Source organism: Canis aureus, chromosome 18, assembly GCF_053574225.1.
Source record: "Canis aureus isolate CA01 chromosome 18, VMU_Caureus_v.1.0, whole genome shotgun sequence".
In the NCBI taxonomy this organism is placed as follows: domain Eukaryota; kingdom Metazoa; phylum Chordata; class Mammalia; order Carnivora; family Canidae; genus Canis; species Canis aureus.
In genome coordinates, this window is record NC_135628.1 from 12,000,447 (window position 1) to 12,014,265 (window position 13,819).

Sequence of the window (13,819 nt, forward strand, 5' to 3'; positions counted from 1 at the left end):
GAAGTGTTCTGAATATAGATTATATTATGTCACTACTTTGTCTTGAAAGTCTGATGTTTTCCCATTGCAGCAAGAATGAAACCCAAACTTCTTACCAGGCCTATAAGCTCCTGTATGATCTGACTCCTGTCTGCCATGCTGAACTCTCCAATCATCATTATTTACCATGCCTCAGCTACCTTGGCCATCTTTCACCCTTTGAGCAAACCAGGCTCGTTTCCACTACAGGCCTTTGCACCTATTGTTACCTACATCAGGACTGCCTTTTCTCCAACTCTACCCATGACTTTCTCCGCTCATTGTTCTACCTTCATCTAAACTCTGACCACCTTATCTAAAGGGGCTTCTTGCTCTATCTCCAGATAATACATCTCATTAGCTGATTTTACTTTCTTTATGATAAACATAACTCTCAAAAAATCTTACTCATTCACTTTATTTTTTGAGGTAGATTTGATTGTTGTCAGCAAATAGTCACTCTTTCTCACAGTATCCCCTATGAGAGATATGTACTTCCCCAGTTCATTGACCTGACACGTGGTCACATGACTTCCTTTGGCTGATGATATATAGTTGGAAGTGACAATGAGCTTTAGGGACCATAAGACTCATCACCCCTCTTGTTTTCCTGATACCCACTCCCCCCCACCTCCCATGAGAAGAGCCTGTCTACGGCAGCCACTGCCCCTTCAACCTGGATCCTGAAATGACAGATACATGGAACAAACAAGAACCCACTCATAGCAGGGAACAAAGTCACTATAGTAACCCCAGATCTAAGAGCATGAAATACATGTTCTTTATTGAAGGCATTATGAATTTATCATTCCTTGTTGCCATAGCAAAAATTCAGAGCATTCATCACTCCATGAGTTATTTGTTTATTTGTTAACTTGTTTAATGTCTGTTTCCCTGGCTAGAAGGCAAGTTCCATGAAGGCAGAGACTTTGGCACTGGCTCACTCACAGCCCCCAAAATAGCATCTGGTTTGTAGTTGGAACTCAATAATTACCTGTTAAAACTCATTAGCAGTGTCTGACAAAATCTACAACTGTAGAAAATTTAAAACTCGTTGGACAATATGAGGCTTTAAGATATAGCAATTAAATATCAAAATGTGGAACAATTTCCTAAATTTTTCTGTTAGTTGACAGCAAAAGGAGTTTTTATTGTTCCCCCAAATCAAACCAATTGAGAATGAAAACAATTGAATTATAAACATGTTAAGCAGTGAAAAGGAGAAAGCCTGAGTTACTTCTTAAGAATAACAAAGAAGGGGATCCCTGGGTGGCACAGCGGTTTAGCACCTGCCTTTGGCCCAGGGCACGATCCTGGAGACCCGGGATCGAATCCCACGTCAGGCTCCCAGTGCATGGAACCTGCTTCTCCCTCTGCCTGTGTCTCTGCCTCTCTCTCTCTCTCTCACTGTGTGCCTATCATAAATAAGTAAAATAAAATAAAATAAAATAAAAAGAATAACAAAGAAGTTTCTATGTGCTGAGAGTATTTCTCAGTCAAAAGCTAAAGTAGTAGACTTGGTCCTAACCTCTCTTCCACTCAGACTCTCTAGTTCCACCCTAGGCCTCTTCTGCCTTCCTTCCTTTGCATTTTGTCTCACGTTCCTCCCTTTATCTGGAGCACCCTATCTGATATCTCTACATTTTAAGATTATGGCCATTCTTCAGATGCCAGCCCTCTGCAAAACCTTTTCACTCTTTGCCATACAGAATTAATCTTTTCCTGGGAACTTAAGGAGGCTATTTGTACTCTCTATATAATGTTTGTCACATCTTGCCTTCTATCTGGGCAGGAGGACCTCTAATAAGCTAGTGATGACAGGAATCATGTCTTATTCACTGCACCTGCTCTGAAACAGTGTATTTCCAAAAAAATATTTGTCACTTTGAAAAATATACTAAAGTTTCACACATCCCTTACCACCATGGTATGCATTAGGACTAGAGAAAAGAAGAGCCTACATTACTAACCAAGCCTTCTCACAGTACGGGATTCTTGCAGAAGAAGAAAAGTCAAAAACTAAACCTACTTCTTCTAAGTTCAAAGATGCAAAAAGAGGCTGAGATTTTTTTTTCTTATGGCTGACATCCACAGGTAATAATTACCCAAATTGATTCTGAAATGTTTTGTAAATATATTTGACTTTGCCACAAAATTATACTTATGAAATTTATCATTTCTTTCATGAAAGGGTCAATGTGAATATTTTCACATCCAAGCAAGGCTAATTTGTGGGGAAAAGTATAGGCATGTGCATTATTTGGTATTAGAAAAATATATACCACCCACTAAATACAACACATCATTCAAGTTTCATTTCTGTGGGGTAGACGGTATCCTCTTTTAAAATTTAGATACACTTGGGGCAGATTAAGCTAAATATCAGTTACTCATATCCTAATTGAATTAATTTAATGAGCTTGCTTCCCTCCTGACAGCCAGTAAAAATTGTTGGCCCTGGGAAAAGAGAAGTTTTAAAAATCAGAGAGTGTGGACAGGAAACTGTAACAAATGAAACTGTTCTGGGAACACATTGCTGATGGGAGCCTCAGCTGACCCTGAGCTGTGGGATATTAGGAACTGGGGAGGGAAGAGGTGCCAGAGATGAAACAGGGGAGAAAAAGAGAAGATACGTGGGTGCTAATGAAACTTCTAAAAATAGGGCCCAGTAGGGCCCTGGGACAATATTCATGTAAACTGAGTTTATATGATGCCAAGTAAGTCCTTTGGGCTCAGTCACTTAATTACATTGGAGTGGGGAAAATAATCAACATCATCTTCTGTTTTAACTGTCAAATTCCCCGATTCACATTAAGAAATTTCCCCCAAGGTAACTCAGAGACTATGTTTACGTGCTGGCAATATATATATATATATATATATATATATATATATATATATATATATTATACATATTAAATATAACATTGAAAGGCATCCAGAACAAATGTCTATATAGCCAGTTGATCTAAAACAAAAATTTAGAATGAAGATTTGGCATCACCCACGAAGATATTAAAATAAACTACTTTCCTCACCATTTTGATTCAGACGTTTGAAACCCTATGATCCAGAAATTGGATTAGAAACAAAAATAAATAAGACAGATTTGCTGTCTTCAAAGAGCGAGTAGTTAAAAGGCGGGAGGCAGACATAAAGAGGTAATTTCAGGCCAGCGTGAAAGGACTGGCCCAGCATGGCAGAGAAGAGGTGCCCCCTGCAGAGCCCCTGGGGGTGTGGGCTGTCTGAAGGACTGCCCTGAGCTCTCCCTAAAACTGTGAAGTGGCAAAGGATGGAGCTTTTGCCTCATGGGAGACAGAACTCGTACCACCGTCTCTGCCATGCTGAGCAACTTAGAGGCTCTTCTCTAAGGAATGGAAATCTAGAGAAGAGTTTCAAGCAGGGGAGTGAAATGATTAAAGGTGTGGTGATGTGGTTTATGGCTTGATGTGGGCAACGGTTTAAGTGATATGTGCTGGGAGCATGAATAGGGCAGAGGCAGTAAGGATCAAAAAGAACAGAGCAAAATCCCATTAACTTTCTGGCTCTTGGGAAGGTGCTGGGTTCACAGGTGTTCTCTGTATTCTTAGAATAAGCACACATACTATAACATACATACTGGTCTTCTGTATTAAATATTTGACTTAAGAGAATTAAGAAAAGGAGTTGCAGATTACAGAATATGCGAGTGTTCAAAATTGAACAGAGATGTGGGTAAGGAAGCAGAAGAATCTAGAATGAGGATTGTCCCCACACAGTTATGCATGTCGTGCCCTGAACTGAGGGGGAAAGTGGGGACTGAAGCCCAACCTGATTTTTGCTCATCAAGTTGGGTTTGTGTGTGCTTGGAGAAAAGTGAGCCTCTCCTAGAAAGCGCTGCATGGCCAAGTGGCAGCCCTGTCTATGGTAACTCCCAGTTTTCTGTCTTGAGCAACTGGATGAATGGTGATAGTACCAGTGACTGAACTGCTAGAAGAGAAACTATTATTGGGTAACCCTGGGTGTTGTGGGGGTTGGAGGGGGAGAAGATCATAATATTAATTTCAGGCCATGTATGATAGCCAAGAGAAGACATCTAAGAAACATGTATATATGATTGTGAAGGTTGGAGGACAAGGTCAAAGCTGGATACAGAGAGCTCAGTGGCACAAAGCATAGAAGTAGGAGAGAGTAATAAGTACAAAACAGTATCACCTCATCTGGAGGGGTGCAAAGATGAGCCCGAGAAAGGGATCATTGAGCCTATTGTTCTAAACAAAGATTTAACATTCTCTGATACGTTGTTTCGGTGACATCTTATTGCACTTACACCATTTTCCTGAAAACTCAAAGCTTGTTTCCTACAAACAACGCATTCAGTCCCCTAAAGCACCAGCAAGCCCATTTCTCATCAACATTAAGGCTTTTAACTATGTCCTTATCTCATCTTGAAAAACAACTGATTGCCTGTCATTGGCTTATACTTTCCAAGATGGATTCTATAAAAGGTATTTCATCTTACACATTGCGTTAGTCAGCCAAGGATATATTGCCTCATGTTTCAAGACACATTCAATTCAAAACTGAAATTTAAGCCTCTGTCTTCAGCACTATGTCCTTTTGCCCCTGTGGAAAATGGAATTTTTATATAATATTTTTGGTGACAATCTTGCCATTCAAATGGCCCAAACATTTTTTAAAGCAACACTGCACTGTAACATCTTATTAGTAAAAAGGAAGAAGTCTGAGGCGGATTTCTGAAAGAGAAGTGTAAAGTACTTTCACCCACAAACTGTTCACAAAGAACTTAGGGATGATGACTTCTCAGCCAAATGAGATAACAGTGAGGTTATCTCATTAATAGAGAATTTACTATTATTAGTTACACTTCCCTTTCAAGGGAGAGGCCAGACTTTATCTTAGACCTTGGGAATTCAAAGATGATATTATCCCCACACTTTAGAGATTCAACTTCACAGACTATTAAGAGCAAAATATCACAAATTGTCAGTTAATATTTTCTCCGCTTCTAATTATATGAGAAAATATGAAGAGGTCTCCATCTTTATTAAAATTTTATTTTAATTTTACTAAAAAATGTTACATCATTGCCCAATTCACTCTATTATTGCATCTGTTCTCCCCTAAGTTCTTAATTTTAAAACTCCAAAATAAGACAGGCTTATATGACTTATTATTTATGACATTTTTAATATACTCATCACTATTCAAGGTAAATGCTATACAAAAAGAGATAAATTATGTGTCCAGGAAGGCTGCAGTTCATAATTCTTGTTCTCTGTAATGTCAGTGAGCCCTGGACAAGTTCTCAGGGACAAGCTAGCAGTTAATGTAGATTATGTAGATTCAACCTTAACCATCATTTTATGACCCAGAAACTCCTAGATTTCCAAGCCTGAATTACAAATCAACTTGATACCACATTTATTTTTATTTTATTCACCTGATTATATGCTGCAAAATAAAATAAGAAGACCAAGACACTATATCATGTTATTTATTCTCTTTGGAGTCAATAGAACATGTACCTTGTCCACTCATCCAACAAATAATAGTTGAGCATATACACTGTAACAGACCCTATCTTAGTTAAGAATGGTGTCTATGTTAATGACTATTATGGTCCCTGAATTCTTAGAAACTTAGTACATTTCTATCACATTTCCCTTTATTTTATTTCCAGTTAATGTTATACATTATAATTAATGTTCATATATTGTTATTACATGAAAAAATGCTCAATATCACTCAGTATTAAGGAAATACAAATTCAAACCACAATGAGATACCATCTCACACTGGTCAGAATGGCTGAAATTAACAACTCAGGAAACAACAAAAATTAACAACTCAGATGTTGGCAAGGATGCAGTGAAAGGGGAATGCTCTTGCACTGTTGGTGGGAATGCAAACTGGTGCAGCCACTCAGGAAAACAGTATGGAGTTTCCTCAAAAAGTTAAAGCTAGAGCTATCCTACAACCCAGCAATTGCAGTACTAGGTATTTATCCAAAAAATACAAACACAGTGATTCAAAGGGGAACACACACCCCGGCGTTTATAGCAGTAATGTCCACAATAGCCAAACTATGGAAAGAGCCCAGATGTCCATCGACAAACTGATAAAGAAGATATAGTGTACCTATACAATGGAATATTAGTCAGCCATCAAAAAGAATGAAATCTTGCCATTTTCAATGATGTGGATGGAACTAGAGGGTATTATGCTAAGTATAATAAGTCAGTCAGAAAAAAACAAATACCATATGATTTAGCTCATATGTGGAATTTAAGAAACAAAACAGAGGCGCACAGGGGAAAGAAAGGAAAGATAAAATAAGATGAAAATTGAGAGGGACACAAACCATAAGAGACATTGAACTCTAGGAAACAAACTGAGGGTTGCTGGAGGGGAGGTGGAGCTTGGGGTGCAGGTGGTGGGGGTGATGGGGTAACTGAGTGATGGGCATTAAGGAAGGCACTTGATGTAATGAGCACTGGGTGTTATATGCAACTGATGAATCACTAAATTCTACCTCTGAAACTAATAAAAAATACAGTGTTACATTAGTTTAGGTGTACAAAATATGATTTAACAATTCTATTTATCATCAGAATTATCAGTGCTGGGGATCCCAGGGTGGCTCAGCGGTTTGGCGCCTGCCTTTGGCCCAGGGCGCGATCCTGGAGTCCCGGGATCGAGTACCGCGTCGGGCTCCCGGCATGGAGCCTGCTTCTCCCTCCTCCTGAATCTCTGCCTCTCTTTCTCTCTATGCCTATCATAAATAAAATTAAAAAAAAAAAGAATTATCAGTGCTCATCAGAATTATCACATTTCTTTATGAGAGTTTGTAAATTCTCAAAAAGACACTGATTAATTGTCTCCTAAAACTATATTTGGGGAAAAAAACTGAAAGAGCTATTTCTCAGGATGAAAATTATTATGTTTATTTTAGTGGAGTCATATTACATAATATCACAAAACAACCAAAAAAGATTATATGAAAGAACCTTATCTGTAGCTCATTCAAATGAGTTTATCGTGTATTTTGACAGTCATCACAATGTGGTTCAAGGACTAAAGAATCCACAACTGATTTGACCAGCAAATACAAAATTGTAAATACTGGGAGCTGGGCATTATTAAAGGGGTAGACAAACTATCTTCTCAACAAAAATGGCAACATATTAAAATTGTTCCATTTATTTCTTTTACAATCTCCTACACTGCTCTTACCATCCCCTTTGATGATGGAGATTAATCCATCCTAATTTTTCTTCTCCCTCTGAAAACATGTTTAGATTATTGCCCTTAGAATTTCAATAACTCCTCTAGCGCTTCTCTAGGAATTGTGCTAGATTGGGTTTCTAGAGAACTTCCAAATAGACAATAATTTTTGAGTTCTTTAAAAAATCAGTGCTTAAGGGACACCTGAGTGGCTCAGTTGGTTAAGCATCCAAGTCTTGATTTAGACTCAAGTCATGATCCATTTGGAGCTCTGCATCAGGTTCTGCACTAAGCAGGAAGTCTGCTTGGGATTCTCTCTCTCCCTCTGCCCCTCCCCCCACTCACATGTTATCTCTCTCTCTCTCAAATAATAAAATCATTAAAAAGTCAAAAAAAAAATGAATATTTAAAAATGTGAAAAATATATGCTCAAATCACTTCCTGAAAAGCTAGTTTCCTAATCCTTAGAAGATATGTCCCTTAATTGCTCAAAATAACTACTGCCCTATGCATGCACACACACACACACATACACACACACCCTCACATTTATCTTCTTTTCCTCTACCCAATATTCAAAAGGACCTGAATTTCAGATATGATGATTGCAAGCAATAAAATACACCAAGGAAAGAACTCATCTATAGACTCTTAGTTCATATGCATAAAACATATGAAATACACTTATAATCAGTAGTGGTTTCAAGTCGGTCTTGTTCTATTCATGATGGATTGTTCCATTCATTAAATCTACCTATATGCTGGCTTCTTTCTGGTGACTACCCTCATAAGGAGTCGGGTTCAAAAAGGTCTTTTTTTTTTTTTTAATGCAACTTATATTTGACACTCACTGATTGGAACAAGGCATTAAATCACATTTAGTGACTCATAATGACCTTGAGAAGGAAATAAATGTCACTCTTCTAAGCATATTATATGAGCAAGGGTTAATATGAAGGCAAAGATTTTTTTTGTAAGTCTAACTTTTGTTTAAGAAAATGTAAAAGAAGCCACCACATTATTTTAAACACCCAAGTTTTTGGTGTGCCCCAATATTCCATAGTACTTCATGGCCTAGTAAAGACATAGAGATAGAAACTGATATAGATACATAGTATATAATTATAATTATATTATACAATAAGCATTATGAGATATATATAAATATATATCTTCATGCCACATTTTCATAAAGTCTCCTGTCATATCCCAAGGTACCACTCTGGCCAAAGCTCTTTGGAAGGAAAAGCCTAAGCTGGGCCAATTACATGTCTCCCATCTGTCATTTTATCGGAGTTTGAACTAAGAGATCCCAGTCAGTCTCTGTTGAATATTTTAGCTATGAGATATATTTTAAAATACTGGGGCGGTCATTTTTCCATCCACTTCAAAATGATATAAAGAGAGTCAATTAACAAACAAAGTGAGAGAATGAAGCCAACACAAAAGAGCTGGAGACCCTGAGGACAGGAAAGCAGGAGAGAGCAACTGCCTTGCAACTATATGATTTTTCACATCCAATGCCAACCCTTTCTGATTTCAGACCACACATTCTACCTTTGAGTTCTATAAGATCTACCAAATCTTCCTTCTGCCATGGCATATTTTTAATAGGTTCTGTTTCATGTAGTCAAATTACATTTGATTCAAACATTGATCCCTTTTAAGTATAGAGGAAAGGCAAGGTGCCAGGCGTTGTCAGAAAAGCTGGCTTTGGCCTTGTCTTACAATTCATTTCCAACAGAGGATATGTGGTTGTCAAAACGGCTGTGTGATCTTAGGAAAGTCATGGTAACTTTGAGCCTATATTTTTTTACTTTTGAAAGAAAGGTGTAAGGACTTCTACATTTGACAGTATCACAGATTAGATCCCGCCAAACAACCTTTTGAATAAAATAAAATATCAGGTACAGTTTTTTAAGTATTTTTAAAAACGCATCACCAAGCTAACACAAAAGCATTACTGGTGTCAGGCCTCAAAAATAAAGTAACCCAGAAACTCTAGGGGATAAAAGAATGCGGCCCAATTTTGACCTGAAGATTTTTACTGAAGCTGTGAGACCCTGAGCTTCCACTCTGATACCTACTTAGAAGGTAGGGGATGTGAAATAAAGTCCAGGGCTCCTCAAGACTGTTTCCCGCCACCCCCACTGTATAAGGGTGAGTGAGAACCCTCACTAAGTACAGTGGAACAGAAAAGAAATTCATCTATGCCAACTAAACTCTCTTAAATGGAAAAAATATATACATTCACCCTAGTAATTCATAACCATAAGCCATCCCTACACCACATTTGCAATCAGAGTTCACACTATCTATGTGATCTGAAAAAATCCTCAAGAGGAAATTTTAATTTATGGCAGTTCAGGTTGGTAGCAGCCTCAGGGAACTGGCAAAATAGCTGCAAATCTTATTTTGAGGTGTATTGATCATCAACTAATTAAAGAATAATTCAGACAGTAAATTAAATGCAGCCCTATTGTCTAAATACAAAGCTGATCATATAACTCCTGTGCTTAAAAAAAAAAATGTCATTGCCTTTTAAAAGTCAAACTCTGTTCAGTTTCCTCACAGTCATATATAATGATCCACCCACAAAGTATTTTGTCTCCTAGTCCCAATGTTTAGAGGTTCTTATCACACAAAGGAGCAAATTCCTATACAAGAATTTCTACCACAGAACACCAATAACAGTGCTCTCAAATGGAAGTTAAGACGGTTACTTGACCATCCTAGGATCCTCATGCCATTGGGAAAACAGGCAAAAGATCTTGTTGACCAAGATCCTAAAGTAGTTACTACTATTAAATGCATTCAGGGAGAATGGCTGGAACCAGGTAATTCCCTGGGACACATTCTTTTACAATCCTGCTAGGTGATAAAAATTAATTTGATTTTTCAAATGGGCAATGGACTTGAATAAACATTTCTCCCAAGAAGGCCTATAAATGGCTGACAGGTATAGAAAAGGTGCTCAACATCACTTATGATTGGGGAAATGCAGGTAAAAAACTCAATATCACCTCATATCTGTTAGGGTGGCGGTTATCAACAACAATGAAAAGATAAGTATTGGCAATGATGTGGAGAAATTAAAACTCTTATATGCTATTGGTGAGAATGTAACGTGGTATAGTTGCTATGGAAAATAGAATGGATGCTTCTCAAAAAAATTAAAAACAGAACTAGCATATGACCCAGCCATCCTACTTCTGGGTAAATTGAAGTCAAATCTTGAAGAGATATGTTCACTCTCATGTTTGTTGGAACAATATGCACAATAACTAGGATATGGAAACAAATCAAATATCCATTGACAGATGAATGAATTTTAAAAAATGTACCACAGTTTTCCCTCATTATAAATAGAACATTCCTATGAAACCTTTCATAAAGCAAAGAAGCAATTCCACTAATTCATATGGGAGAATTTTTTAGCATTCCCGCACCCCCAAAATAACCTCTCCTGGGCTTTTCTGATACTTTAGGACATATTTTGTTAATGGATATACAAAATAAATGGAGATAAAGCACAGATGCTCACAGACACAGTTCAGAGCTATGGCAGCTTGATGCTGAGATGCTGAGTGTGGTTCTTGGGGAAGGAACTTGGTGGGGCCACTCTCGGGATCTGAGCTGCCTTTATAACGGCTCACTGCAAAACAAGCACTGGACACTATTTACCTTTTTTCCAAAAAGTGAAAATCCTTTTTAGATTTCTTTCCATTGGCAAAATCAGGTACCAATGTAGGTCTTTCATAAAGGTGAAGTGTTGTAATGCCAACCTCCAAAAAGTGGGGGATACCCATATATACTTAAATGGAATATCGATCTTTGAAAAGAGGGAAATCCTATCAATTGCAAGAATAGAGATGAACATTATATTCATCTCTAGACATTATACTACATGAAATAAGTCAGTTTCTGAAGGACAAATACTGTAGGATTCCACTTCTAAGAGCTATCTAAAATAGGCAAATTCATGAAAACAGAACAGAATGGTGGTTGCCAGGAGATAGGGGAGGGGGAAATGGGATGTTATTGTTCAACAGGCATTGAATTCAGTTATGCAAAATGAACAAGTTCTAGAGATCTACTGTACAACACCGTGCCTATAGTCAACACCAGGGTATTGTGCACATCAAAACTTATTAAGAGGCCACCTAGGTGGCTCAGTGATTGAGCATCTGCCTTTGGCTCAGGGGGAGATCCTGGGTCCAGGGATTGAGTCCCGCATTGGGCTCCCCGCAGGGAGCCTGCTTCTCCCTCTACCTATGTCTCTGCCTCTCTCTCTGTGTCTCTCATGAATAAGTAAATAAAATATATTTTTTAATTACAGAGGATAGATCTTATATTAAGTCTCTCTACCAAAAAAATGGGGGGCAATGGCAAGGGGAGATACAAGGTAACTTATTAACGGATATGATTATTACCTTGATTGCGATGATGGTTTCAAGGTGTGTGCATATGTCTGAACCCACACACATTAAGCATGTGCTGGCTTTTTGGCTATATCTGTCTTTGTTTATACACTGATAAAGCTGGTAACAGAGTGAATCAACAGCCATGAAGAATCAATGGCCAGGGTTTTAGACTTTTAAAGAAGGCATATTTGGAACATACCTGTTCCAGGTAAACAACCCCTACCACAGGCAAAGGGAACTGTAAATGGGTAGCGCAGAAGAAATCCTAAGTACAAGAACTAAAAACTCTAGCCCTCACTCATATTCCCTTCATTGCTGAGTCATCATTCTTCAGTAATTGCCTTTCTCTTTGCAGGTGCCTTTCACCTATACCATAACTGACGCTTAGTGATGGGGGATTAACCTTGTCATTTAGTCCGTAATGTGGGTCATATCAGGATGGACGGATCACAGAGTAACCACGAGGAACAGAATATACCACCGAGATATCTCACACACAGATTAAAATGCAGGGACATGCCACAACGTCAGGCTGTCTCCCGCAGGGAAACGAGTGAACATAGTTTAGGTCGTAAACAATGTAAGAGGTAGGAACATTTTTGAAACTCTATTATTAGTGTTTCTCGATCTTCTATTAGTATCTCCCCCAAGGAGAAAAATTTAATTTAATTTAAATTCTCCCTAATGAGAGAAGTTAAATAGTAAGGAATAAGATTTTGTGATGTAGGGTTGAGCTTCGGAGAGCCACAAACCATTGGAATATTGGATTTAGTTTCTATTCCTATACAAATGATCATAATTTAGCAGCTTAAAGTGTAATTTTTTCTTCCTACATTTCTGGAGGTCAAAAGTCCAAAGTCAGTTCTACTGGGCTAATATCAAGATATTGGACTCTGTTCTTTCTGAAAACTCAAGGGAAGAATCCATCACCTTGTCTCTTCTAGATTCTAGAGGCAACCTGCACTCCTTGGTTCTGGCTCCATCTTCCACCTTCAAAGCCAATAGCGTAACTTCCTTGAATCTCTTGCTTGTGTCATCACGTCTCCTGTTACTGACCCTGAGCCTCCTGCTTCCCTCCTAGAAGGACCCTGTGATTACACTGGGCACACTCAGATAATGCAGCATAATCTCTTTTTCTCAAAATCCTTAACTTAGTCACCTCTGTGAAGTCCCTTTTTACCAAGTGAGGTGACATAATCACATATCCTGGGGATCAGAACATGTACTTTTTGGAGGGGGAGAGGACAAAAGCCTACCACAAATATTCCTTCCCCCTGAGAACCAATTTTGCCCCCTTGAGAGTAATATTGCCTCCACTTAGAATGCACGCTATATGCATGGAAAGGATATGCACGGATGTTAAGTAGCCAAACAGTGAGCTATACTAAACAGCTTCAGGGATTGGGAATATTTCCATCCATTCTCCCTTTTCTTGGCACTATCAAACTAGAATTACTTTGGAGAATGGCCTTTTCTTCATTGTGTGCAGCCTTAAAGGATTCATATAACAAAGTGCCCACTTCCTGCCAATCAAGGTGGTCAACTAGACCCTCTCTGTGAGCAGTAAAAACAGGAGTGGCTGGAGTTTCATTCGGCATGTAAGGAGCCCATCTCAGAGCCCTCACTTCCTTAACTCCTGGTTTTCTGTACTCCTGGTTCTTCAGCCTCCCCTCACCTCCCACTCCACTTCTAGGTTTCCACTAGATCCTTCAGATATATTCCATTTTTGATTGAGTTGGCCAGAGCTGATTTTTTTTTGCATGCATTCAAATAACTCCAACTCATTCATAGTAAGATATTTTAATTTCTAATACTAAAATAATACATTTGAGGCCTAGAATTTTGGGCAAAATGAATCACCAAAGTCATATTACTTTCATGTTGAATCAAAATGAAATCAGGCAATTTAACAATGAAATAACTAGAAGAACGCTCACCCACAAAACTTTCTGCGATGGTGGAAATGTCCTGCAGCTGTGGTGTCCGATGCAACAGTCCCTAGCTACATGAAGCCTATCCAATAGCCCCTAGCTATGTGAAGCTAACAAGCACTTGATATGTGGCTAGTGTCACTGAGGAACTGAATTTACAATTTTATCGAATGTCAGTGAAACTTAATTTAAGTAGCCACGTGTGACTGTTGGTTGTGA

At 38.4% G+C, this 13,819-nt stretch overlaps 2 long non-coding RNA genes across 5 annotated transcripts in view; one reads left to right on the forward strand and one right to left on the reverse strand.

Annotated features, from left to right (window-relative positions):
* The window catches only part of LOC144288575 (uncharacterized), a 271,172-nt gene that overhangs the window by 201,350 nt on the left and 56,003 nt on the right, over positions 1-13,819 (reverse strand). The gene's annotated exons all lie outside the window — the stretch shown is intronic.
* The window catches only part of LOC144288569 (uncharacterized), a 57,872-nt gene that overhangs the window by 12,430 nt on the left and 31,623 nt on the right, over positions 1-13,819 (forward strand). For 2 of the 4 annotated variants that reach the window (XR_013356528.1, XR_013356531.1), the window contains exon 1: positions 11,823-12,256. The exons of 1 other annotated variant lie outside the window; for it this stretch is intronic. This is a non-coding gene — a long non-coding RNA (uncharacterized LOC144288569). Of the gene's footprint in view, positions 1-11,822; positions 12,257-13,819 lie in introns of those variants that run through there. One more of the 4 variants, XR_013356529.1, reaches the window with a different exon arrangement.